Source organism: Schistocerca serialis, chromosome 2, assembly GCF_023864345.2.
Source record: "Schistocerca serialis cubense isolate TAMUIC-IGC-003099 chromosome 2, iqSchSeri2.2, whole genome shotgun sequence".
NCBI classification, from domain to species: Eukaryota; Metazoa; Arthropoda; class Insecta; order Orthoptera; family Acrididae; genus Schistocerca; species Schistocerca serialis.
Window position 1 is genome coordinate 701,870,876 of NC_064639.1, and position 26,998 is coordinate 701,897,873.

Below are 26,998 nucleotides of genomic sequence, written 5' to 3' on the forward strand. Positions count from 1 at the left end.
CACTGGGTGGCGCCATCTTGGATAACGGTACTTGCGTCATCACCTGACGACCTGAGAGCACCCTCTGCTGGTGGCGATCTGAACTGAGCCAGTTGGAGTCTACACCCAGTGGCGAACACACTTGCCTAAAATTGGTTAAATAATAAAGAAAAGTGCTTTTTTACAACGAATCCTTAGGTGGAGGAGTCGACTGAGGTTAGTACAAGTGTCCTTTCTTTCACGCCAGCAGCGAAACCTCAAGTGACCAATGTTCCCACCAAAATTGAAACTTGGCACTATTTGGTACGAGGAATTGGCGGTCGGGTGACTTTGGTTAGTGGAGGTAGTCCAAGTGTCCTACCTTCAAGTGATTTTCTTTGCTTAGTAGAGATAAGCGTGGTGTGGTGCATTATACTGTTGGAATTTGAACTACGCGCCGTTTTTCTGGGGGAGGGGGGCTTGGTATTTTCCTGCCAAAATTCAACCTCCCCACCAAAATCCGCCATCTTGAATGGCGACACAGCCGCCATCTTGGATGACGTCATCGCCGCCATCTTGGATAACGGTACTTCGGGGCCGTCCCCCTGTGTTCCAATACTCCTACTAACTGTCATAGTACTTACAGTGGATCCTGATGCCGTTTGGGATTCCTGTGTGATGGTCTGGATTGACGTCTGCCTATTACACATTATGACCCTCTTCAATTGTCGGCGTTCTCTGTCAGTCAACGGAAGAGGTCTGCTATACTCTTTTGTGCTGGAAGTACCCCTTCATCTTTCCACTTCACTGTCACTGGTCGTCATTTTGAACACAACCCGCGTGGTGTGTTGTCTCGTTACTGGTCAGAATCCACATAACTAGAGTAAGCACTTGTGTTGTTCTTTAGTGAGTGCTACCACATTTATTGTACAAATGTCGGAGTGGGAACTTTTAAAAATATGGTATGTTGTAAACGACTCGCACTGGAATCCCACAACAAACACCACTGATATTGTAATTTACCCTATTTTTAGTTTGTGGTTGTTTGCACAAAATATATATTTTTAGTGTGTGCTTGTTTGCACAAAATAGACGCTTTATAAGTATTATTACTTTCTGTTGATTGGCTAACAATACGAGTCCCTGACTACCAATCCATTCTGCGAAAACTGCACGTCAATAGCACTTAAGTCAATGTTTGCAAAGTAACTCAAGAAAAATTTTGTCAACAAAAAAATGTTTAGCATTATTTTTGTCACAGGAAAGGTCAATATAAGATTCAGTGCAAAAGAGACTGTTCAAATTGTGAAAAGAATGTCTCAGAAATAAAAATTAAACTGGCTATTAATTGTCATAACGTTAAGCTTGTTGATTGTGTTACATCAAAAGATATGACTCTACACAAGGAATGGATTCCATCCTTTAAACAATTAAGGAAGTTCCTGTGCAGATATGTATAGGGATCACCCACTGCTGGGCTAGAACCACTACTGTTTTGTCAGTGTGAGGACTGAGAAACTGTGTGGCACCGTTAGAGGTAATAAAACAGTGTTCAAGATTATTCCATTTATTACTCAGAATACAAGTGATTGCCATGACTTGCACAAAAGCTGGTGGTTACGTAATCTGGAGAGAAATCTGCTGATTCCAATGGTGGAATCAAGTGTGCCGATGACGCTGCATCAGGTTGGAGGAGAAATCGAAGACATGTTGGTGGGGCAGCTTTCCATCTGTTGGCGAGGGAGGCACAACCTGTCGGTAGCCCTGTTTGGAGACAGCAGTCACCATGACGTGTGTATTTCATTGACATGCCCGTTCAGGAATTACTCAGTCCCTCCCAGTTCACTGCCCACATTCTCCCATCTGGTGGACTGTGATGGTGGATGCCATGATGCTATGCTGAATGCTGAACCTGGTCCACAGTATGGTAGGCATCAGACTCATGCAGTGCTGGAGTTTTAAGAAGCTTCTGCCGTGGACTGGAGCCATCTTGGTAGGCCTCTGGACTACCCATCAGTGCTGGCTGCTGTGCTAACTTCAGTACACTATACTGGAATTCATTATCCATGGTTAATGATGGTTGATCTTCCCATAAAACAGAAAGTGTAAGACCAATGTCAGAACAATCCCACATACAGGATATTACCATACTATAACCAGAGAAACGAATACAAATGACATGAGTGCCATTAATCTACTGATTGAGTGCCCTATGCTAGTGGGATTGGAAAATTTATGTCGCCCAGGAGAAGCTCTGCTCTATAATGGCATTCACAATGACCAAATCGTTTCTGCTGTTCTCAAGTTGTCAGTGGTCTTCACTTCCACTACATTTACTCAGTGAACTTGTTACAGTTTATTGCTTAGTCAAACCGCTGCTGTGTGATGTTCCATCCCACCTAGTGTCTCTTACCTTAAGAAAGGCAGTTCGGTCTGAACTCTTCTAATGATGTTTTGGTGAGCTTTCTTGCAGTCTCAGTCAAGAATGTCAAGATTGTTGTCTTTCTGAGTGAGTAAAGGCGCTGAAATATTTATGTTTCTCAAGTGGTCACTGCTGATACTTCTGCACGATTGCGTAATTCTGGGTGTTCGAAATCAGAAAATTTTACTCTCCTATTTCCATACTAATCTGTCACTTAAAATTTCCATCCAGTTTGATAAAATTCATCCTTTACAACTGCTAATTGCTTCACATGTTCACCCTGTGTCCCTATCTTTAGTTGCACTAAATCAAAAAGGCACACCATCTTTCGCCTGTTAACAACTTTACACAGTGAAAGATTGCCCCTCTGTGCATTTTTGAGTTGAACACAGTTACAACATAGCCTAAATAGACATCTCAGTCTAAATGTTGCCTATTCATGTAATCATCTAACATCTTGGCTATAATATGATGGGACTCATTCTGTATGACTGTAGGTTGTGGGTGGAACAGACTGATATGCAATTTATTTACTTTCAATAGACGACACAACTGTCCTACATATCAGACATTAGTTCCTGCTCTGTGACTATAGTTTCTGGAACATCAAATATAACTAACCAGTGGTGAGGCATGGCCAGAGCTATAGTGCTCATTTTGATCTGGTGTTGCTATCATTACAAGGTATATTAAAAAATCATCGATTATAATCAGTTCATACATATTACTAGCTAAACTTCTATTTGACGCTTCCAGGAAGCTTTTTCTATCATTTGTAAAGGTTTTTGTGATTCATAGTCCGTCAAGTTGTATCTTATGGTGATTTAAATCTGTTCGTTGAACACATGGAATGCATTTTTTTACGTGTTGCTCCACATCACCACACTGCGTTCTCCACCAAAATATTTCTGTGACTCGTCTGTCACTAGCTCTCCTACCTCTGTGTCCTGATAGTATATGGTCATGTGCTTCTTGTAACACTTCAGCTGGTAATATTGCAGAAATGACGATGTGTGGACCGCATTTAGTTGACTCATATAGCACACCTTCTTGCATAAGAAACTGTGGTCGTGTGCTATAGATTTGGCGTTGTGTATCCACTGTTTGTGCCGTTTTCAGAGTTACTAGGTTCAATCCCAATACTTGCAATCCCAATACTTGCAATTTTCGTACTGTGTGTATCTGCAGTTGTCTACTTGATACCATGCTAGTGAACTCTTTCGTATTGAAACTCACTCAATTTCATCTTATTAATCAATTTGAAGGGTCTTTTAATCCTAAGGATACATGACCATAACTATTTCAAATTTTCAGCGATATAGGTAGCAACAGTAATAGTAAATGCCACATATCAAACATAACATCTCCATTTCTGTAACAATATAATTGCACTCAGTCTTATTCTGCTAGTGAGACACATAAGCCACTTGATGTTCTTGTCCATCTACAGTTTCGCCTAAAATGATACTAACAGATGTACTGCTTGCATCACGTAATAATATAAATTCTATAGTAAAATCAGCAAAAATTAAGACAGGATCTGAAGTCAGTATCTCTTTCAAATTTTCATTCTGCTCAACTCACTGATGTCCACCGAAACATAACTCTTTTTTCAATAAATTAGCCAACGGCTGTGCAATTTCTGCAAAATAAAATATATAAATTCTTTAGTAAAATCAGCAAAAATTAACTCAGGATCTGAATTCAGTATCTCTTTCAAATTTTGAAATTCTGTTTGACTCACTGATGTCCACTGAAACATAACTCTTTTTTCAATAATTTAGCCAGTGGTTGTGCAATTTCTGCAAAGCTGCTGAGGACTCTTTGGTAACAATTTGCCAATTCAAGAAATGATTGTGTTTGCTCAACTGTTTATGGAACTGAAAAACCAAGTACAGCAGAAGTGTGCTGAGGATTCGTCCTCACTTCACCTTCTTTAATAATATGGCCAAAGTACAGCATCCTGTCGCCATAGTATTCTACCCCGCATAGCGTCTTCAGTATGTGTTCTCTGAGCCATTTTCAACACAGTCACCATTAGCACATCTGAGAACGTCTGCACACTTACTCAATGAACCGTACTCTGACATGCACCAACACACCTCTGCATATGTGGACTGCTGCCAGTGCCATAATGGCGGGTCATGGCCCATCGAACATAGGCCGGTGTGAGGTGGATGTTACACCATTAAGTTAAGTAACGGTTTAGACTTTGTACATATGTACTGTTTGTGTTCCCCTTTTTTCGTTTATAAATGTATAGCTATACTGTTCTTTTAAACATCGACAAAGGTCATCTTAGGCACTTGTGGGGTTTATATTTCTGAAGAAGGTGTAGTTATCTACGCCGAAACCTAGGTAAACACTAGGTGCTTTTTTCGCAGTCGAGGAGGGTTCCTAGATTTTTAATAATCTTTGTAGTGGTTTGGGAGCAGCATGAATTCCGAAATAACTTAAACTAACACAAATTATGAATGAAACGGTATATTAATTAAATGCGAGCATTTCAGTTATGCATAATCAATTTTTTTCGGCAAGAAATAAAATTTTTAAATGCTCTTTCACTTATGTGCGATTGTGTAAGCACTTCTTGTGCCACCCACTCAGCAGTAAGGTATCTTCTTGAATTAATTTTTTCGTCGCACTTCACACACTCACACTGATTTCAGCATGAAGTATTGATCAATTCACATCATTTTTTTGACCAAGTGCCTCAGAGAAATCGTGTCTGCCTCTAAATTCCAAGCTCCCTCATTTATTGTGACAAATTTGTCACAACGAAAACCAAAAGTATAGACCTGTCAACAACCCATTTCCCAAAACGAATCAGGATCCTGGATAAAGATTCCCTCCAGCGGGAAAAGATACTTTAGGAACAACGTCACACGGCAAACAAGAATGTGTGCATATACAATTACAATTTTAATACCCTTGAAACTGACCACTAAATTCCTCACCACACTCCTATACAAAGCATAAATCAATACATATTTTACTTAAATCCACGAAGTCACTGACCTCCACGCACCCTCGGTGCCTAAACTTCCACATTTTGTACAACTACAGTGCCACAATAAACTATCAAATTACTAATGAATCCCCAAATAAACATATAAATTATCCCTCCAAAATTACTACCACTAATTACAGATTACAACAGCTTTTGGCTTCTGCTCTTTCTCTTTATACCCTTAGTAATTTTAAACTTCTCTCGTTTCCACAAATGCAGCAGCAACGACTGTAATGTTCTACCGTACCAACGCCAATCAGTCTCACTAGAATCACACTCCTCCTTCATATACCAGTTTGTACAAACTTCATTACACAAACTATCCCCATCCACACTATTTACTTCGGCCCTCTCTAAATTTTCTGTTAGTTCTTCCACACATTTCGCCGATTCACTACCCACAGATGCACAACTTTACTGTTTTCCCTTCCAAAATATCGACACTTGCAGCTTCAACAAAATTACACATCAATTCACTGCTAAACACTTTATCTTCCTGAAATAATACATCGATGTCTAAGCCATTATCACCACAAATAGTCATCTCAGCAACGTTACCTGCTGATACACCATTTAAATCACTACATAAATTCACATCAGAACCCTTACTTTCCTTGGTAGACAAATTAACATGAATCGTACAAAACTTTATCCGCCGTCGCTACATTATACAAATTGCTGCTACCTTTTCGTACAATTTTGGGACTTCCAGACTTGTTACATTCCGCTGTGACCGGACAAAAATCATCACACACTGCCATTTATACACACTTTTCATCCAGATTAACCCCTGATCCTACTTTACATACATTCTCACCTTCACACTTTGACAGTACAGGTGTAAAAATCATATTCAACAACAAGAAGATAGAGGTTCATAGTCAGAGGCCAGTGGCAACTAGTATAAAAGCAGAAAATCAGTATCACAGAATTTTGTTTTCTATGGAAAACACTAAACAATCAAACTTTGTATTGTCTGACTTAGCTCTGTTATGATTCAAGAGGTTAAGACACGCAAATTTCGAAAATTTGAAGAAAATAGCTGCCTGTAGTTTGATTCCAAATTTAAAACCAAACACTTTAGCGTAATTTTTGTGTATCATGGCGGTATGTCAAACTGAGAGGGATTTAGATCAATATTGCCAAGTCTTGTCTGTACTCTGGGGAATCTGTTCATCTTTCTGTGGAAAGATGTAACTCACATCATTATGTGGAGCCAATTATTTTGTTGTTTTTAAAGATGATTGTAATACATATAGATCTGAATATTTTGTTAAGAGCAAGGGATGTTGCTTCCTTTTTTTAGAGTTCCAACAGTTGGTGAAAAGGCAGACAGGGAATAGGCTTAAAGTTATCAGAACTGACAATGGAACAGAATTTCTTAATGATCAAACTACATAATCATTTTAAGAAGACTGGTATCATCCATACACACCAGAGTAGAATGGTAACGGTATTTTGGTCTTCCAGAGACACATTGGGCTGAAGTTGTCAACATGGGAGATAATAGATTAAACTGTTGTCCAATTAAGTCTACTTTTGAAAAAATATCTTATGAGAAAAATATTTGGAAAGAAAACATCATTGAAGCATATGAGGAGGTCTGAAGCCAAATGTTTCATGCGTGCTCTCAAACAGTTTCTATCCAAATTTCAAAGAAAAGGAAACAAGAGGGTAATAGTTGATTACAGTGGTGCAACATAACAAAGAAAATAACTACTTCATTGGATGTGATTTTCAACGAAAATACAAGAGGGTATTCTAAAATACTCAGGACTAATAACATTAAGTGCAAATACAGCTTCCCAACAGAAGCATAAGAAGACAAAATTTAACGAACTCTGGAAAATGGAGATGTAGTTGTGCAAGATCAATGACCCTGTGCTGCTGAGGAGATTGCTCAACATGGAAGGAATCTTAGAAATCATGATAAACTTCATCTTTGAGTTCATTTCCAAAATTGTCAGGATTTCACAATAGTCGGTGATGAACCACACATTTTCAAGGACACAATGGCATCCAGAGACAGAAAAGCAGTACAAAGAATGAAAGATGAAATGTCCTCATCGGCAATAAGTAATTTCTGGGATTTAGTGTATCCATATCCAGATTGTTAGGCTAATAGTTGGAAATGTAAACCAGATGGCAGTATAATGAGGTATAAAGCTAGATTATGTGCAAAGGGATGTTCCCAGAACCACTGACTTCATTATGGAGAAACTTTATTAACTGTTGTTAGGTATGAATCAATTTTTATTCTTTTAACTTTTACTGGAGACATTGGCACTCATCATTTACCAACGGATTACGTCAGTATATTGACCAGTGGACCTGTTATCTAGCCCTCTCACAGCAAAGATGTGTTGCCAGATTCACAATTGAAGCAGTGTATGTTGCAGCATCTGATTCAGCTGCTGAAATAATGTGGCCTCATGCATCCTTGCAGGAACTTAGTGTTAACGTGGACAACCAGAGTGCATTTAAATTTAATTGCGTAAGCTTCTGCGGCCAGAATCAGTCGACATAAAAGTTTTCTGGGTATGGTACCGCATCATGATGTGTAAACCTATTGTTGCTGGAGAAAAACCAGCACTAGTTTTATACATTATGATGCGGTACCATATCCAGAAAACTTTTATGTCGATTGCATGTAAATTATTAAAAGATGATGAACATATTACCATGATTAAATGTGCTGAGTTTCATTACACTCATGAAAAGATAAATGATGGCACAATTCTTGTATACTAAGTCAGTTTAGAACTTCAGGTGGAAGATGTGTTTACAGAAACACTAGCTAAAACAAGTTCCAAACCAACTAACTCTCTTTGAAATCAGCAAACAAGAGTGGAAGTGTTACATAATTTGGTTTGCTGTGCTGATTATCTTGTGATGTGTTTGTATAGATGCACAATCCCTTATTAGTGCATTTGATTTTTTATATCTTTGCCCCTTCCAACTGACACACTGTCTTTTATTCCTTTGTGTACTTTTTTACCTTATTATCACTGTTAATGGAATCTGTTCTGCGTCTACTATGTGAAGTGCCATTTTCTTTTTATTGAAGCACTAGAACTACAATAACTTGATAACAGTCTGTCCAATAGTTGTTGTTGTTGTGGTCTTCAGTCCTGAGACTGGTTTGATGCAGCTCTCCATGCTCTCCAGCTCTCCAATAGTAGCAACTCTTATCTTGGCTTCTAGCCCTTATTTGCGTAATTTTTCTCATTGGGCATGAGTCTACCAACCACAACATCCCATTGTCATTGTCATCCAATTGTAAGTGTGCTTTTACAACAGATTTGTGACCTACAAGTTACATTAATTGTGCTATTTGTGCAACATTCATTTTTCGCAATTTTCTTAATGGTATTAAGGGAAATATCACGTTCTACACAAGCAGCGCATCCCAATATCCTCCGCTACACTTTCTTAATCAGGACTATTCTGATAACTCTTCTTTACTGTATCAGAATACCTATTTCAAATCATTCTGTGCCCATAAACTGTTTGGACTAGTGCAGTGAAATAAGTGATTCCGAAAATTAATTTGTAGGAATAAGGAAAATTATATTTTACGATTAAAGAGTACATAAGCCAACATTTCCAAGACAACACTACTCTGTGTACAGAACGCTGTCAGAGAGATCTATCACATTCTATGCAATACATTGCGACTAACACACACATACGAATTACGAGGGGGCTCAATAAGCAATACAACACTTTTTTATGGAAGTTGGTTGGACTTTTTGAGGATTCCAATATGCCATATTATTTCCCACTCTTTTGACTTCAGAAGTCTATTTTTAACATAATCTCCATTCAATGCAACAGCCTTATGTCTCCTTACTACAAGGGCCTGTATGCCTGCATGGCACCACCCTTCTAGTAGATGTTGTATCCTCCACGTATTACTTCCTAGGGAGTGAATCCTTCATTGTGCCAAACGGACAAAAACTTCTTATGGTCTTCTGTTAAGCAGGGAGGAACCTAAAGGGTACACATCTTTGAGTACCCCAAGTGATGGACAAGTGAGTCAGCACTACCAATAGAGACATCCAGTTGTGCAGTGAGATGTTTGAATGTGGTCCATGATCACCTCAAATGAGAATGTTCACATGTTCTAACATTTCATGAGTTACAATTATGTAGCTGGCCGCCACACTGGAGACTGGACAGGTTTGCACGATCTTGTTGCAATGATGACAGACACTTGATTAAATTATTCACCATGCTTTTGTTCCTTTCCAGGTCTTCGTACACATTCTGGAAGCGCCTATGAATATTTCCAACGCTCTGGTTTTCCGCCAAAGGGAACTCAGTGACAGCTCTCTGCTTGGAACACACGCCCATTACAGACACCATTTTGAAAGCTATGTATAGAAGCGCCACCTATCGGAACTTAGCCAGAATAAAAGGTCTTAAGTGCAAAATTGTTCACTATGTCACACATCAAATTCCGTATTTTTACAGCAGAAATTGCCTTCGAAAAACAGGTGTTGCGTTTCTTATTGAACGCCCCTCGTACCTTGATCACATATCCTCAAAGATTTTGTAGAGGTATATTTATTTCAGTGGAATGAAATATTTTTTTGCTTTGGTCACTTAATTATTTCAAGAGTAACTTTAACTCTCTGAAGGCACAAATATTACAATGCAATAGAAATACTAAATATTTGTGCCTTCAGAGAGTTAAAGTTACTCTTGAAATAATTAAAATCACATATAAATACCATGGTGGCACTGGAACTATTGCTGGAACATGAACGTTGACCGAGCGAGGTGGCGCAGTGGTTAAACACTGGACTTGCATTCGGGAGGACGACGGTTCTATCCCGCGTCCGGCCATCCTGATTTAGGTTTTCCGTGATTTCCCTAAATCGCTCCAGGCAAATGCCGGGATGGTTCCTTTCAAAGGGCACGGCCGACTTCCTTCCCCGTCCTTCCCTAATCCGATGAGACCGATGACCTCGCTGTCTGGTCTCCTTCCCCAAAAACAACAACAACAACATGAATGTTGTAGCTGCTCTCTTCTCTAATAAGTGTGAAATAAGGTTGTAACCTGAACAAAAGTCTGAAGATTGGGGATCTTATATCGTCTGACTCAGGTGAGCTGCCACTATTAAGTGCCTAAAATAAAAATCCTCTGAAAATGATAACTTACGAGCACAAAAAACATGATTGGGATGCAAGAATACGCAGCTGACTATGTGAATAATGGTACACTCTCTGGAAGTATCCAAAGGATATAGTGTGACTAAACAATGAGTAAATAGTTCTCACACGTTCACTTACAGGAATTTAAAACTATACATCGTGTACCGGCGTATTTCCAACATGAAGTCAGGGCAGGGTCAGCAAATTGAATAGCAAAGTCTTTATTGTAATTCCATCGCAGCTACGTTTTATTAAACTGGCGACTAATTTCGAAATACTACGTTCATTGTCAAGCCACGCCTAATAAAACAGCTAGTAGTTCTAGGTTAGGCGACAATCAAGTCACACGCAGTCACATGGAATGCCTGACCAGTTTCGCAATGTAGAAGTATTAATGAAGAGCAATTGAAATAGACTAAGATAGGAGGATTTGTACGTATTGTAAACTGCTTGAAATATAGAACACATTCAACCTGCAAAGTAAACGAATGTTTGCAGAAAACAAAATGAAATATATTTAGTCAGGTTTCAGATTTCACCATTTCCTATGCTTTCCTCGTAGTATATTTCTTAAATTTCGTATTTTTTTTAATTTCATTCAGTATATTTTGCATTAGTTTCTCATTTGTTTTGTTGGACAAGTGGCGTTTATCGCACAGTTATCGACTTTTAAGTATTGATCTTTGACCGCAGGTCCCGGAAGTATTTTCTTTGTGGTGGTGGGAAACTCTTTGGAGTTTTGTTTCCGTTTTCTTTGGAAGTTTGTGTGTCGACGGCGTGGTTGGCCTGCTGTGAATAGGTGAAGAATCGGTAAGCATCTGTTGTTAATGTTCTTACGTGATTTGTTTTCCCGTGTTGAAAGATGCGGTATACAAAGTATTGAAGTTTGACCATGGCTGATTCGTGTTTTTATGTCACAGGTATTTTGCAACTGGTCCTGTAGTCTGGGACGAAAATGGTGAGTTAAATTTCCTTTTTTTAAATTCCGAGTATCGTGCTGCTTTTCAGTGTTACTAAAATTCTCCTTCGTGTAGCTCTAATTGATAGTTTTGCTTTTACTTATTGCTCAGTAATCATAGTTCATGTTTGGTGGTGTTTGCAGTTGTTGCTGCCAGCGTTTGTAAGAATTTTGTCCAAATCTGACTTTGTTGAAATCTGTGAAGGTTGTGTAATATGTACAACGAAATCTTTCATTGTTTATCGTTGTGACGGGGGGTAAGCAGTAAATTAAGGATTGAAGAGTATTAACCTGGTCAGTACAAAATTAGACAGGTGACAGAAGTATACAAATAGCCTACTTTAAAATATGCATTCCGAACATTTTCTACAAAGAAGCAAAACTCTCACAGTTAATACTTGAATCACTAAGCCGCTCTTATTTCTTGGGAATGGAATTACTTTGAAATGTAATGCCTGTTCTTATAGATGTTAAAACATTCACTGTTTAGGTTTTGTATTACTTCCTTCCAGAAAGTTGTTTAAATTGTCAGTATACAGAAAGTTGTAGGACAGTGTGTAGTGATTAAGGTTTATGAAGAGCATCTGTCACTTAGCTGCGTTAGAGTGTAGTTCGAAATTTGAGGTCTTCAGTAATGAAAATTCACTGATGTGCTAGAGACTTTATCTACTAGCAAATCGTGTGTGTTATGAGAACTGTTGCATTGTCTTTATAGTGGGTGTATCTGCTATAAATAAATTTAACGAACATGATGCATTTCCGGTTTATTGACGCAGAAATATTTGTGTACTATCTAGGTATGTCTTGTGAAATTGCCTATCTACCATATGTAAAAATGCAGCAAACTCACTTTACTGTTGATTTGGTTATACTGTTCTTTGCTTAATATGTAATGTAGGAAACAAAGTTCATTGCCGGCCAGTGTAGCCGTGCGGTTCTAACTCGGAGCCGGCCGCGGTGGTCTAGCGGTTCTGGCGCTTCAGTCTGGAACTGCGTGACCGCTCCGTTCGCAGGTTCGAATCCTGCCTCGGGCATGGATGTGTGTAATGTCCTTAGGTTAGTTAGGTATAAGTAGTTCTAAGTACTTGGGACTGATGACCAGATTTTAAGTCCCATAGTGCTCAGAGCCATTTGGACCATTTTTTTTGAAAAAATTCATTACCAATCTGTGACATAACTATGATGAAAAATACTACTTCTAGCACAGTTTCCTCAAAATTGCACTACTATTTCACAAATATATCTTTTCCGGTTTCAGCCACGAGAAATAAAGGAAATCAAGGAGTTCCTTTTGAAAGCGAGGAGGAAAGATGCAAAATGTAAGTTAATTTTTAATGCCCTTCTATTTTGTTGAGTAAAATTGCCACTGTTGAATTGGCTATTAACTGCTGTATATTTCGTTACAGTTTAACTCTGCTTCTATTTCGGCTTAATGTGTACAAGGAGCATGTAATTTTATTAGTTCACACGATAGATTCCTGGCAGCACTCTATACCTAACAATGAACAGTGTTTTGTTGTTACCTATCTGGTCAGTAGTACCGCCATTGCACAGTGTAAACCCAAGTCCATTTATGTATAATTGTAAGTGCATCCATATTGTACCAGCCATTGAAGATGGGCTACACACAAAATCCAGGAGAGTAATGTACAATTAATACTGTGTCCCTAGGAATGGGAGTTGTGAATGTTATTCACACACTGTATTATATTCCATTCTAAACTTTCTCCCCATTACATGTCTTTCCTTTCTTTCAAAGTCTGTTCAGAAGTAATAGATCTGGACTAAAAATGTTTTATGAACTTTTGACTAATGAGAATCTTTCTTTTACACACACAACCCTGCAAGCTATTGTGCAATGTATGCCAGAAAGTATTTGGCTGTAGAGGAATGTTTGATACAGGTAGGTTGACCAGACATGGGAAACATGATATATGTTGTAAACAATAGGTGACATTGTCACTGTCCAAATCTGACACTCATATTTAACATTCCTCTTGACCTGATTATTACGTATCATTGGTTTTCTGACCTGTTCCATTCATGACTAAGTGGGGCAAAAAATGACTTCAGGGTTTTTATATTCATACAGCACTATATAATTCTGGTACTATGACCCTTTATTCCCTTCAATTGTAATTTCCTTGCTTGCGGCAGAAGTCGCTGCAATGGAAGCTGAATTTTTAATCTAGTGAAAGGATAATCAGGATTCTGCTGTGTCACTCTGGTTAGCTGTTTTATTTTATAAGTTATTTAGGACAAATGTGATGGGTATTAAAAAGTGGTTTAAGTAGACATGAAGTCAGTATTCTCATACCATTCTTTGAGAACAGAGTACTTTAAACTTCGGATGTTTCAGTTTTATGCGAACCACATTTGACATTGGGTAACACAATATTAGAAATGTTATGTGTGATAAAGTGATAGTTGACAGACATGCACAACCAAATGTAACTCATGAAAATAAGTAATTGAATGGTGTGTAGATACTGTTACACAGGTCACTAACTTCTTGAGTGCGACTGTGGAAATGATTTTATGATGTGATTGTCAGAACACAAGGATGTTTCTCACCAAACAGAAAGTATTGGTCATAGTACTTACAGCTCTGCAAAAATAATGCAGGTGTCGGTAAAGCATACATTTTTTGAAATAGCAAGAAATGAATTTTTCAAGGTCATTTTATGTCCTAGGTCCACTTGCTGATGTTAACACTTTGTATTGTTAAAAATAGTGCATCCCCTAGTCCACTAACAATTTTGTCATTGCGTGCCATGCTTTTTCAGAAAAGTGGGCCTTTTGAGTTTTTGTGGCTGATTATTTAGCTTAGTTTGTAATTGTTGAAAGTTGGTGAGAAATTGTTTTTACAGCATGTTATAAAATGGTCAAGCTCTGTAACACTGAAATATTCCAACCTGACATTAGTATACGGTGTCACAGCATATACTTAACGTATACAAGAGAGGTAAGATTATTTTACAAGGTTTACATTTGGGTTTTACAAAATGTACTAGATGTGTGTGTTTCTTGTATGTTTTCGATAGTTGGTATCAGTAACCCCTCCACATTACTAGAGAATGCTTAAAAGTGGATCTGTCTGAATAGTGTGCTGGATAGTTAAGCTGCAAAAACTCATAAATCCATGTACTATCTACATTAGACTGACAGAATACTGTTTTTTTTTTTATACTGCCTGTAATGTTAGTCACTGAATGTTTCTCATGGGAGTTTGAGTAATGAAAGTAACCTGTGATATTTGAGAGGCTGCTCCAATATGAGCAACATCTTGATGCACACAGGAAGAGCATACTGAAAGTGAGGATCCCGTGCATTGAAAAGCTGCTCTGCTTCTGTGCTCCGTTAATCCTCTCACAGTATTTTAGAACATCTTGTTACATATTGCCTTAGGTGGTTGTCATTGGACTATTGCTTTACCCTTATAACTAAGATTCTGCCTGAAAGATATTCTGTTTGTCAATTTGTTAATTCACTTTGAACAATGTAATTACTAAAAATTTTGCATATTATTGTAAGAACAATGATTTACAGTTGTTAGAAGTAAAAACTTAAGTCTTGACATAATGGTGTCCCCTACATAAATGAGTGGGAGGCAAGTCTAGATGAAGGCCAAGGGAGTACTGATAGTGTTCACTATGAGGCATGATGGGAAGAAAAGATGATTGCTAGCTGCTGGGTTTATGCAGCCAATGAGAGAGCAGTGGGCAGACAATGTCTTTCGAAGTAAGAAGCAAAGGAATATTGTCCCATTCTCCAACCAGTTTACAACAACCTTCAAAATTGTAACACATTTATAATAATTAAGCAAATATTTTGACAGCCAAGATTATTATTTTAATTTGCAACCCAGCCATAACTTAATAATTAGTGAGCAGTTTGGAAGTAGATATTTGTGGCAATTTGATTGTTGGTCATTTCACTTTAATTAACTAACGCTGTGCTATTAAGTTCTTTTCCTTCCTGTGACTGTACAGTTTACTCTGGAACTTGGCCTCTTCAACAATTCTCCACCAGCTGGCTGAATTCAACACTATTTTCCACCCCCTACATCCCATTCATGCAGCTTCTGCATGATTCCGTGTAACCATCTGATTAATGGTAGACCTCATCCTCCTTGACCCCTAGATTTCCTTCTTGTATCCTTCATTATTTTTGCCACCCATCCATGTCATGGGTCCTGCCCATCTCAATCTGACACCCACCTAGAGATGTCTGTGTGTTCTGTGCAAATTTTGACCTTTGTTTGCTAACTTAGAACAACTTACTGGAGCATGTGACGTATAACACCTTGGTAGGGCGTATGAAGTCATTAGTAGTCTGTGACATTAAGTGAGAGACTTGTTTGTTTCAAGAATGTGGTAATTGCCCTAGAAAGAGAGGACTATCTTCAGACACTTGGCCTGGAATACGTAGCAGATAACTGCAGAAATTACGTTTGCGACACGGGAGGAAATAAACTAATTAAGAAAACCATTGTCTTTGACAGTTTCATTTGAGAACTTGGTAAATGGTCAGTGAACGCAGTAACACTTTGCATAAGTGAAAGGGTGTACAGGCTGAAGAATTATGCTTAGTGCTTCACTGTGATTAGCTGAGAACTGGTCTGAAATTCTCCCACAAGGAGTACGAGGGTATCATTGGAGTAATGACCAGGTTTCAAAACAAGTAACATAGTTTCAAAACAAGAACACAAGTGTTGCAGTTGTAAATGATGACACAGGACATTACTCAGTAGATGCTTTTCCAGCAACATGCAAAATTCAGGTGCAAACAGGGGCAGAGAAGATCATCATTATTTCTGATGGTGCTCCTAGTCATTTTAAAAATCATTACCAGCTGTTTGAATTGCGTAAGTCACTTGTGCCAACTGACAGGGTATGCAGTGCTACTGGTCACGGGAAGGGACCTTGTGATGGTGTAGGAGGCCTGATGTGAGGCACCATGCTACAGAACATAATCTTTCCAGACCAGATACAGCTGCAATTCAGAATGCTGAGGATTTTACGAGAGTTCTGAGATCTTTCATATCCACAGCCCTCATTCTTTTGTACAAAGGGGAAATCGAAGAGTTCCACGAGCAGATAAAAGAATGGTCCCAACAAACTACTACTGTGAAACGAATTCAGAGGACACGTTTTTGGAGTCAAAGTGATAGGTGAAATTGTATTGCACACACTTAAAAGAGCAAGAAAGAAATTTTGTTTGTTTGGCCAACACTTCAGAAACGGCAGGATAATATTAAGATTCACAACCTGAGAAGGGGAAGTTTGTGATGTGGGTGTGTTTGACTGTGACTAGTGGATTGCAGAGATTATAGACACCAGATATGAGTTGAACAAAATTGTAGTGAATTTGTAGCTACCACATGGACCAGCTGCTGGAATGGAACCTGATGGAGGGCAGCAACACCATCAGTGGTCACTTCCTGTTCACAATGTTTTGAAGAAAAGTGCTCCAGTTCCTATTGGTTCAACAGGAAGGCATCTCACTATTTCGAGGGAAGACACTGAAGCAGTGGAACACCTTTTTATTTCATTGACTGGCTAATTTCAGTACAAAACATAGTGCATAGAAGTTGTACATGGTGCGGCAGCGTTCATAGCGTAATTTGACTTGCGTAGTACAATGACATACTGTAGGAATGTGCGCCAGCTTGTGCTGCATTCGTGTACTCATGAGCTGCCATTTCAAGTGTGACACGGTGATATGGAGTGGTGGAGTGCACAGCATCGTTGAGTTATTTCAAGAATAACAACTGTGTTAGTGCTACCCAGTATCTATTTCGACAACATTTCAACTTGGGATGTCATGGGAAAGTTGCAGATGGACGGATAATTGTGAGGTGGGTACATGCATTTTGAACAACAGGGTCTGTTTGTAATGGCAAACTGGGAAGAAGTGAAAGAACTGTGAGGACACCAGAAGCTGTGGAAAATGTTCATGCTGCATTATTGCGTAGCCCAAAAAGATCTGCTCATCGTCATGTGCAGACTGTGCATATGTCAATTTGCTCATTCAGGATAATATTGCACGAATATCTCCATTGTAACCTGTATAAGCTGCAGGTTGTTCAGGAAATTAGGCCTTGCGATTGGGTTTCGCACAAAACATTCTGCTCAACTATGCGTGATCTCCTTCGCCAAAATCAACAAATGTTGCACACCATTCTGATGTCTGGTGAAGTACATTTAGAGTTATGTGGTTCAGTGAATAAACAGAAAATGCGTTATTGGAGTTGAGTAAACCAGCATGAACTACACATCAAGCCCTTGCACAGCTCTTGTCACAGTGTGGTGTGGGGTTACTTTCTTTGAGATTATTGGCCCTTACTTCGAGGATGACAGCGGCGTGGCTGTAACTGTCGCCAGTGATCACTACCTCAAGGTGCTGCAAGACTTTGTTCTTCCCCATTTAGGTGTGGTCAATGTGGATGTGGAACAATTATGGTTTCATCACGATGGGACGATCTTGCATACGGCAACAATTTGCATGGATTTCTTGCGACAAACATTTTCTGGTAGAGTAATTTCCCGTTTTGGTGACATTTCGTGGCCGCCTCGCTCACCTGACTATTCATGTGCGTACTTTTTCCTTTGGGGCTACGTAAAGCAAGAAGTGTTCCGAACACGTTGTTGCACCATTTCCGAGTTGAAGAATCACATCAGAACTGCCGTCGGTAATGTCCCATGGAATACGTTAACGCTGAGTTATGGAAAGCTTCCAACCCCACCTAGATGAATGTGTTGTGCAGGGGGTGCATCATTTGACAGGAGTCATTCAAAAAGTGGCCCACACAATGGACAATGGCTTACGCATTAGTAAATGGCATACCTTGAACTATTAAGTAACATCAGCGGTAATAAATAAGTTACTGCCTGGTAGTGTGTTTTTAATATCCTGCTATGAACACTGCCGCACCCTGTATAAATTGAAACCTTTAAGTCTTTTGACCTTTCACGTACATATTGGAACGATTTAAAATGCTTGAAAATTGGGTCTCTTACTCAACTTTCAAAACTAAAATTATGTTAAATAATGCTAGGTTTTGATTTTTATGAGTCTGTTATGGGATAATATAGTAAAACAGGTTTTATGTATGGCAAAAATTTCGATTGTTTATAAAACCTGTTGAACATAAAAAAGTGGAAGCTCTCCTTTTCAGAGAATGTAGAACTATATGGTGCTAATCAACAGAAAAAGAATCAAAATTTTATTGATTGGCATTTTAGAAAAAAATTAATTATAAAGTTCAGAACATTATAGTAAAAGAACTTCGACACATAAGTCCAAATGGAGGACTTATTTGCAATCATAAAGCAAATTTCTTTCAAATAAAAAAAACAACAAAATATCTAGAACTATTCCAGAGATTTTAAAATTTTTCCCAAAATTTGCATCTTCAAAATGGTATGCTCAATGTTATCTTTGGAGGGCTGTCTCAGAGCAGAATTTTTTCCCCTTATTTAGTTCTTCATTTTTAACATATGCTAAATTCAATAACATCTGATACTATGAAGGTAAGATTTTTTCCTAGCCTGCGTGAATTGATATGGGCTGCCGAAATAGTTTTTAATGCAACATAGGTTCTGTTGGCTACTATTACATGCTAAATTTTGTAGTTGTGATTAGAGTGAGTGACCGTCAATCGGTTATTTATACTCTCAGAAGTATATTGCCCAATGTAATTCAGGATGACATGTTTTCTGAACATGCTTTCGCAGCAGCCATACATTTTGATTTCTGTTGGTTGATATTGGTCCCATATTTAGACTGGGCTGGTAAAGTGCAGTGAATGTCACTTCCACTGCCATGATAGTTCTGTTGTCGGCATGAGTTATTACCCTCATTGATTCATAAAAGAGCATTCCCTTGCCCAGCAGGTTAGTGTCCCTCATGAGTCGGTGTATCTCTTTGCTATATGCAAGCTAGTGCATGTAGTGGAACTGACACCCTTCCTCCTGTTTTCATACTGTTGTGTATCTCATTTATCGTCGTCCTCACAAGCCTTAATATTTTCCAGGAGTTGGTAGTTCAGTTGAGGTGCAGTATTGTTACCTATACTGTCGTATGTTGATTTGTAGTTGATAAAAAGGTGAAGCGTGCCAATCCCAGTTTCAGTTGTCTTTCCTAAAATTTGCCTTATGATGAATCTCAGATCTATTGCTGATATTCCTGGGAGAAATCCACATTGAAATTGATCCATGTAGCTGAACAATTGGAAGGAGATGGTCAACCAGTACGTTTGAGAATGCACTCCATGAACTTTAAATTCATAATGTATTCGGAAGAAAAGTCAAAAATTTCTGGCAACAACAAAGGAGAGAATGGTTTAGACTTTGATGCTAGAAATTCATTTTCTTTTTCCTTGTCTGTCATTGGTTACTTATCATAACACTGTCTTGTGAAAATGATGAGTTGCCATCCTATGAGCAGTAGAGAAATATGGCTGTGATTGGCACTTGCCTTGATTTGGACTTCAGTCGAATGAGGTGTGGACCATGACAGAAGACAGTTGATAGTGTGGGAATGGTGCTGACATCTTTCACTCCTGTTTGATTGGCTGTTGTGGGTATGACATTGTTTTGTTTCCATAGGTTATAAAGTCCACCTTATAAGTATTTAAGAAACTTCCAGTTTTCTGTCATGTCTTGATAGTCATGTTTGCCCCTGGCAGCTCTGAAGAACTTTGTTCCAGTTCATTCATGTAGCTTTCATTGCAGTTAGTAGTATGTAACATACATAGTGTGCTGAATGAGACGACCTCTTTCATAGGCTGCTGGAAGCAAAAGCATTTGCCTCAGCCCACTAAGAGAGTGCAAGTGGGAGAGTTATGGTGCAGAGGGAAATCACAGCAAATTCCTCTCACATCATTGGATGTTTTTTCAACATTCCATTTTGGAGCCTATAGAAGACATCCTGGGATGGAAAAAAGTGCCCTTTAACTCATTTTGAATGTGTTTAAGACTAACCAACAAGAAAACAGTGCAGCACACAGTAAACACACAATGGCTGCTGTGATTCTTCTTCCTGCAGTATTTAATGAACTTTGACAGCAACTGGAGATAACTGCTAAGATCACCAAACTTCCTTGCTTTTATTCTGTCAGCAGCAACAGTGTGGGATGTCTTACAATTGAGAAACTGTACCTTTTAAGCAGTGTCTGTGTTCCAAAATTTTGCCCTGTCATTTCACATTTTTAGCTTGTGTAAATGACATTTGATAGAACTTGGATATTTAAAGTTATGCACCTCTCACTTAAACCACAAATTGTGCTCTTTGATTTCCAGCTGTGAAAATAAAGAAGAATCCAGAAAACACGAAGTTCAAGGTCAGATGCTCCAGGTTTTTGTACACCCTTGTCATTACAGACAAAGAAAAGGCTGAGAAGCTGAAACAGTCATTACCACCAGGTGAGTAAATTCTCATGACCATCTATTTTGGGCAAAGTCATGAAAGTTTGTTTTGATCCTCAAGCACTAAATATTAGTCATTTAACAATATGGAAAAATTGCTGATGGGGTATTAATATAGCTGTCTCATTTCTTTTTTATTTGCATGGCATAGTAAGTGCGAAACACCACCAAAGTAAAATTGGTGAGATTTGAATTATGTTTCACTTAAATTACCTGAAATTGTTTTGGCTAGCAGTTTGTGAGTGGATTCATAGCAGTTACTGCATTATGTTCTCCCATAGGCACAGAAGGGAGGTTAGAGGATGTCTATAGTAGGCAAATGTGATAAAAGTACACAAGACAGTTAAAACTTACTCTTTGGTTACATGTCGTATGAAACACACTGCCTCTCTGGGTATCAAAGCTGCAAATTTGTGCTTTTTTTTGGTAAGAAGGAAGATGTAGCTAAATTAAAAAATCCTATGCTCAGACTTTAACCATCTGTTTCAGAATAAGTGATTCATAGAATTGCCTTCATAATTGTTCCAATAATTGTCTCACATCCTCTTTATAGCCAGTTTTTTAATATATATTTACATCTAAGAGGCATCAGTAATTGTATTTCACACCTTGTGACCAGTTCATTACATCTAAAACCCATTACATAGAAAAGAGTTTGGTAGACATTTGATCCAACACTAGGGATACATATGGTCATTTAGTATACATTTACTAAATGTATGGGGTCTACTCATGAAAAGGTCCCAAGGAGATGCCAACACGTCTGTTGTATTACCAACCTCTAACTAGTGTTAATAATTAGGGTGTTGGCATTGTTGGGAAGTAAGGACTGTATTACTGCCATGCTTTCACTAGCAGAAAAATAAAATTTTGAATTTGGGTTCATTGTCTCTTCCTTGTGATAATGCAAGCTAGGACTTCAGTGACTGCAAACTTTGATGATAGTCAACAGTTGAAATTACTTTTTGCAATTACTTTACGCTCTTATATATAAAATGCTGGGCACTAAATACCTCTAGTATGCATAACTTACCTGTTAACTCCCCTTCCTCAGTGCCACTTACAGTATGTAATGGCAACTAATCAAATGTTTGACTAAAACCAGATCAGCTCCATCCCCTTGAGGTAGGCTATGAATCTGCACTGGAAAGTCACAGCAGTCCTTTCCAGTTGAATAATATAGTTCTAGAGCATAAAATACTTCATTGACACACACTGAATTACCAGCTAGGTTTCATTGATCTTGTTTGATGCTGTACTTTATTATTTATCTGCTTATATGCTTTTGCTGCAATGCCACTGTTTATTTTCCATACCAGTATTCATGTTCTGCAGGCGATGTGCTTTTTCCAGTCTGTACCACTATCACTATTGCCCATATAATTAACCTTTTGCTTTTACCTTTCAAAAATACATGGCTAATGTACTTATTGAGAAACAGTAGGTTTGAGTGTTGTTGCACATCTCCAAAGAAGTTTATGTAATGATGTTAAGCTGCTGTTGTCACTCATTTGTAGCTATGTGTTTATAATAGTGTGCAAATGAACATGCCTGTGCTGTTTGGGATACCACATTTTATTTGGTGGCTGTCTTGTAATGCACAGGAATATCAAGGTGTGAGGAATCACAGCAGACATACTGAGATGTATGCTTTGTTCACATACCTTCACACAGTTGTATTACAAATTGCCACTCATTTACAAGGTTTTCATAAAACCTTAATAGGAATATAATTTTTTTTTCATATTATCAGGAATTGATTCAGAGATATGCAAATAAGAAGTTTATTCATTTTTCATATATGCACCAGCATGTTCTAACCATATAACTCAATGGTTGAATTATATTGTTGACTTTCACACAATAGGTGTGTGTTATTGACTAGTTATTGCAGTTTCAGTTTAAGAGCATCTCCTTTTAATGCTACACACACTTTATCTGTTGTGTAATTGAGTTTTAAGAGTGTCAAATCCAGAGTCACTGTTCAAATTGTACACACTGTAATTACTATAAGAGATTAATTCAGAATATGAAATAAACTTTCCACTTACTTGATGTATGCCCAGTTCAAAAAATGATCTCTTGAGATCATGCTTAGTGTAGCTGCTGGATTCTTATTGGTGTTTACACAATTCTGATAGACTCATTTTCATTCCCTTTGTTGTCATTCAAAGTGTAAAACTGCATTTCTGTAGCAAAACTGTAGTGCCTCAATATTACCCTGTGTTGTTTGAGAGAAACTCTCCAGTGAGAGCTTGCTCATAGGTCACAGGGAGAACAATTACAAAGGTTACCACAGTTTGGCTGTCTGATATAGACTGTCCTCTCCAAAGCCTTTGTACAGTTGTAGTTATACACTGCTTCTTGTTATTGTTGAAAAAAAATCTTTCCCTTGCAGTAAGTTCAGTTCTATTTGCCTTCTGGAAGATACTCATTTGAATGTGGATTAGGGATAAATGAAAGTTTGTTATATGCTTAGAGACTGCATTTCCAGATTCTTACTCAATTTTGATATCATTTTCTACTAACATTTCAGTAGTTTTATTGTTGGTAGATATGTAATGAAGTGTATTGCGTTACTATTCTGCGAGTGTAGCTGTATGTTTTGGTGGCAGTGCTGTGGAAGTTGAATGTGGCGTGTTCTTGAAATGTGATCTTCAGGATAAAATTTGACACTTTCATAACCATTGTATACAGACTTATTGTATTTTTTCTTTGTTTCAGGTCTCCAGGTGAAAGAAGTAAAGTGAATGTATATCTTGAAAAAATAAAATATTTAAACTCAAATGCTTCCTGTGTTTTTTTAATAATTGAAGAACTGTATAGCTTACTCCTATTTTTAATATCAATAATTATGAAGAGGACAGATTGCGACTTACCATAAACATGGCACGTTGAGTTGCAGACAAGCACAACAAAGACTGTTACACAGGGCATTTGGCCCAAGTCTTCTTCCATAAAGAAAGAAAAGCACACATACATGCAAGCACTCATGTGCAGAACTTCCATCTCTGGCCAGCCACTCTGGGCAGACTGCAACTGTTGGGTTGAATGAAGCAGCAGTCCGAAGGGGGCAGGAAAAGGTAGAGATAGCAGGGTATGAGCGGGAGGAGAGGAGGGTGCTGTCTGGCAGAGCATTCAGTGACTAGAAGTCGGCAGGGCAAAGTTGACAGGCACAGCATCACAAGACAAGGGGAATGAAAAAGGAGTGGAGTGGGGAAAACACTGGTAGATGTGTTGGCAGAGAGCAGTGCACATTGGGGTGAGAGTACATGAATTGGAAGGAGGTGGTGGAAAGAGGGCATGAAGGCTGTTGAGTGGAGAGAGTGGTGTTGTAGGTTGAGGCAGATAAACATGTTGTAATGGTAACTCCCATCTCCATACTTCAGAAAAGCTGGTGGAGGAGGGAAGGATGCAGATCCTGGGTTGTGAAGCAGCCATTGAAATCAAGCATGGTGTGCCACAGTTGAGATGTGGCCATTCATCAAGGCGAACAGCTTGTTGTTACGTTACATCCATAAACAGCTGTACATCGATTGCGACAGAGCTGGTATATCACAAGGCTGCTTTCACAGGTAACCTGGCTTCTGATGTAGTAGTGGGCCAAGTTTGCGACAGGAATGGAATAGAAAGTGCTGAGTGGGTCTTGCAACTAGGTCTTCCATTGGGGTATGATCCCTTTGGCAGGTGGACTGGATTAGGAGTGGCATAGGGATGGACTTTGATGTAGTGGAGGTTGGGTAGGTAACAGAACACCAATTTAGGAAGTACGTGATAAATCTTAGGTAAGATGTCTCATTTCAGGGCCTTTTGATAATCAAAGCCCTGATGGACATGGTTCATTTGATTCAGTCAAGGTTGGTATTGGGTGATGACGATATGCTCCTCTGTAGCTGGTTGTTGTGGGTGTTTGGGAATATGGCACGAGAAATCTGGGGGATAGTAATTGCCTGTGGAGGCCTTTGTGAGACCTTCCACATACTTCGCAGGAGTTCTTGTTGCTGTACTTCGTCACAAAATGACAAAATTGATGTGTGTACTGCATGATGTAATATAGCCAGAGTCCTGGTGTGTCTTGAACTCTTGCTTGGATCAAAGGGAATAAAAGTTTTTGGTACAAAGAAATGACTCCCTTTAATGCAGGCAATAGTCAAAAACATTTGACACCAGGACCCTGGCTATGCCTAGTTAGTTATGTTATGTGATGCAGTACACAAATCTATTTTGTTATGAAATACACATATTTTGAGTTGCGGTACTGCATATTACGGGATCCAAGAGGCCTCAACAGGTGGCCGGTCTTTAGGGGAGGGATCTTTTGTTGTGGAAGGGATGGCAGCTGTCAAAAAGCAGGTACTGTTTTTGGTAGGTGGGTTTAATTTGGACAGCAGTGTGGATGGGGCATTAGAGAGGAGGTGGTAAATAACCAGGAAGGTGGCATGCTGATTTGTGGAGGAGCAGATGGGAAAGGTTTTGAGGTAGTGAATGAATGAGAGGTTTTGAGGTAGTGAATGAATGAGTGCTGGGTGTCTTGGCCCGGAGTCCAGTTCCCATTGTATGATTCTGCCTAATGGCTTTTCTTCCATACTACAACCCTGTGATGTTTTCTTTTGTAAATATTCTCGGAAACATTGGTTGTCAAACTTCTGTGCTAAAGATCCAAACTTATAGAGTGGCACCTCAAGGTACATAAATACCAATCTTCTTATTAATTGGTAACCTACATAAACTAGAATGTTAGGATCTCCAGTTTACTAGCTAATAAGGATGTGATTACAGTATTTTAGATTGCTGCCACCCTCATTGATCCCACAGATGTGACACTACCTAACAAATTTCCGTTGTATTGTGTTATTAGTGGATGTTTTTGATTGTCAGTTATTGTACTGCTATTTAAATGCAGTTGAGACATGACCACAAATGTTTACTGAATATATCGAATCATCTCACTTCTGCTCATTGTGTTGTATTACAACAGCCTTAAACTCAATTTCATATTAATTGCTACAAATATGTGCAGCATTTGAAGATTACCATCTGTATAATACATATTGAATCCAATTACTTCTGTAACACAGATTATACTATAGCAGCTGATGGGTATGAGTAGCCCATGCCAGTGAGTTGTCAGTACTGTAAGACAAAACATATTACTGCTCACAGTTAACTTCAGTGACTTCTACCCTTCATGTAATTGATAAACTGAGAAACAAACAAATCAGTGTCCTGACATTTTGCATATTTCCACTTAGTCTTAAGGAATAATTTTCTGGGGGTAACACATCACATAGAAATTATTTAATGCACGAAAGCAAGCAGTAACAATGAAACATGGTGTCCACCCGTGGGAGTCATGTATGTATGGTACCTCTTCAAAGATTAGGTTTTTCACACAGTTTACTCACATTGTGACCACCTGCCAAAAGCCTGAAAACCACCTTTTGCAGTGCTGGAATGCAGGAAATGTCAGTGAGGTCCTGGTAGCTGAGAATGATATGGAGTTGGCAGACTTCAATGTCTACCATGCCAATTTTCATCAACTGAGATGTCACAACTGTCCTCAAGGCATGTTTTCACTGCTGAAACTTCTTCTGAGATTATTCCAAAAGAGCAAGTACTGAACTGGAACCTGAAACAAAATGTAATGCCACATATCGTATTATCCTTTCTTGAAATATTTAAAAACAGTCACCTTGTGTAAAGCTGGCTTGGCACACTGTATATAATTTCGATTTGGTAGAAACCACCAGCTGACGTCTAGAGGACGATGCCAAAGATTGACCTTACGTCTTCTCTTCCTAAATCAAAGTCAGGAACTGGAGCTCTCACTGTAAATCCCTTTCCAACTAGTGGCAGATGATATGAACAGTGTTGCTTTCTTTGTGCTTGTTCTTCTAAGCATTTGTACACCTTTGTACTTTGTTTTTTAATAGGACATGTTGACTAAATCAGTTGGGCAGTAATTGTCTAGAACATATTCTTCCTCTCGACCACTATTTCTTTTGGTATTTATCATCCTGCACTGGAGATTTGCTGTGATTATCATCCTGCAACACTTC

The 26,998-nt window shown here is 38.6% G+C and overlaps 1 long non-coding RNA gene across 2 annotated transcripts; it reads left to right on the forward strand.

Moving 5' to 3' along the window:
* The first annotated feature begins 11,256 nt into the window (after positions 1 to 11,256).
* LOC126457847 (uncharacterized) lies at positions 11,257 to 20,938 on the forward strand. Of its 2 annotated transcripts, XR_007585535.1 has the most exons (5): positions 11,257 to 11,360; positions 11,471 to 11,508; positions 12,407 to 12,521; positions 12,767 to 12,827; positions 20,814 to 20,938. It is a non-coding gene; the product is annotated as an uncharacterized LOC126457847 (long non-coding RNA). The 2 variants fall into 2 exon arrangements; XR_007585536.1 differs by lacking the exon at positions 11,257 to 11,360 and having other exon boundaries at positions 11,370 to 11,508.
* Positions 20,939 to 26,998: the final 6,060 nt, after the last annotated feature.